We start from the raw sequence: 2,469 nt of genomic DNA on the forward strand, positions 1-2,469 counted from the left end.
GATGCCTGGCGTCCCGCGGAGACAAACCCCGCCGATGCCGTCGCGCTCAAACACGAGCCTTCCCGGACGCCGCTTCATGGTGTACCACCACGCCGCTGCCGCCTTCGCCAACGCGCCGCATCTCCATGCCACACGCCATTGCGCCTCCGCGGCCGTCACGCCACCAGCAGGTCCTCCGCGACCTCCTCGCCTCCGCGACCGTCGCTGCTCATCGCGCGCACGGCATCACACTGCGTCGCCGCGGACTTGCCACGCACTGCAATCGATGCCTCCATGTCCGCCGTGCTCGCCGCGCATGCCGTGGACGCCGCCGCACGCCACAGCCACCGCTCGAACCTGGTCGCTCTGATGCCAATTGTTGGCACTGCCTCTTCTCACAGCGCCGCTTCTTCTTCCTCGAGCTGTCTCACACAACTTTCTCCTTTCTTTGTTTCCCTCAAGAACACACAAGAAGGAGAAACTCTCACACACACAGACACACACACACACACACGCATGTACCAAGGAGGAGCCTAGAAAGCTTTGCCCAGAGCCTCTTCCCCTTGGTGAATACGCTTGCTACATTGTTTCTGCCTCAGTCCTCTCGGCCGCCACTTTTCTCATTCATCTTCTCCAACTTAAATAGCTAAGTACAAGACTGGCCCATGCAGTAGCCAGCCGCCACTCTCGCGGCTGCTAACGCCCACTAGCCCATGCACTAGGCCACTATCACTCGGTTTGTTCCATTGTTCGTGGAGGAGCTAGTCAACCTCGGTCAGTGTCACTTGGTCATTCAGATATCAGATCAGATAGCCTTGTTTTGAAGGCTTTGAGTTTGCTAAGTTGCTACAACGTTCTAATGATACTGGAGGAGAGGTCAGTGTCCTCTCTCATTTTGTTGTAATCATGTTGCTGAATCATAATTACTGGAGGGCTTCGAGGTCTGGTTTGTTAGCATGCTATTTCTCTTTGTTTTTATGCATTGTAGCTTCTATGATACTTGGTTTGGAACAAATGCAAGAAATATTATCAGATATTTGATTCTAATGAAAAATTAGTAGTCTTTGTGACTTCATAATAACTATATTCATTCATGTATCAAATCGGATTTTTCTCTCTATTGGGCCCATTGGTGGAGTCCGCCCTGGGGCCTTTGAAATCCCAGAGCCGGCCCTGATCGGTGATTTGAAGTTTCTGCAACTAGAAAACTGCATCATCAACTTGCCCCGGGCATTCCAAGGTTTCAAGAGCTTAACTTACCTGAGCCTAAACTGTTTCTCATCCACGGACAGGGATATCCAAAGTCTGATCTCGTTCTGCCCCGCACTAACTGATTTGATATTGATTTCTTTTGAGGGCATCAACCAACTAAACATTCAAGCTCCTAAGGTAGAATATCTTATTGTTTATGGGGACTTTGAAGACATTAATTTGGACGCCCCTAATCTGAAGTTGGCCATCCTCTATCTAGGTCACCAAGCTAAAGCATATCAATATGTTCCAATTGCGCATGACAAAGAAAACCATGCCAAGAAGTCATTGGGAAGCCTAAGTGAGATCAAAACACTTGGAATCACTGGAAGTTTCATGAAGGTGAGCTATTATTTGCTCTAGCATTGCTATGGTCTTCTTCTACCTGCTGATTAATCTGTGTTGCCATTTCTCTCTTGTTGCGGTATCTATCAAAAGGGTGTATACTTGCGAAGCTCCCTGCTGTGTTTACTCACCTCGAGAATATTTATCTTATTATATGCTTTTGGGACCAGAGGCAAGTCTTCGCCGCTTATTCATTATTTCAAAATGCCCCTAATTAACTTGAAGAAGCTTGCGGTGTGGGTACGTATGCTAGTAAATCTCTCCCTCCCTCGATCACGCACTCCATGTTTGTTGTGTTTGCAACACCGAACGAGTTTTGAATTTTTTGCAGAGTTACCCTTTGAGCACATGGGATCAGTGCCAGCCGAGAATTCTAGAGCATGCCCCCAAATGCAAATGGACCATCTCGTAACGCCCAGTGTTGGATGCTTCCGGGGTCTTGACTACATAGTCGATTTCGTGGCAAAGCAACTGAGTTGGGCACCTGCTCTAGAAGAAGTGAAGATAGAATGGAAGGGCGAAACAGACAGCAGCATGGTTCTTGCCATGCTATTAGCTCTGCCGAGGTCATTGTTACATTTTGATTCCTTTTCCAAAAAAATGTTACATTTTGATAAGCATGCTGCCCCATCACTTTGCCTATGTAATTTGCTGCTGAGTTCATGCGAATGTACCACCTACGACTAGCTAGTGGTTATATGTGTGCATCTAATACAAATCATCAGGTGGAGATAGTGTGTGTTGTCAAGGACATTTTGTGGGAGTATTTAATATGCCACCAACATGTGTTTTCCATATGAAACACTTGAGGAAGTTCTCCATATAAAACACTATTGGTTTGTGGCCTTGCAAGCAGTATTTCCATGTTTACCAATGCAATGTTGTGGTACAAAT

General features: G+C 47.2%; 1 pseudogene; it reads left to right on the forward strand.

Annotated features, from left to right (window-relative positions):
- The first annotated feature begins 34 nt into the window (after positions 1 to 34).
- On the forward strand, positions 35 to 2,262 carry LOC125527983 (annotated as a pseudogene).
- Positions 2,263 to 2,469: the final 207 nt, after the last annotated feature.

Source organism: Triticum urartu, unplaced genomic scaffold (assembly GCF_003073215.2).
Source record: "Triticum urartu cultivar G1812 unplaced genomic scaffold, Tu2.1 TuUngrouped_contig_4548, whole genome shotgun sequence".
Taxonomy (NCBI): domain Eukaryota; kingdom Viridiplantae; phylum Streptophyta; class Magnoliopsida; order Poales; family Poaceae; genus Triticum; species Triticum urartu.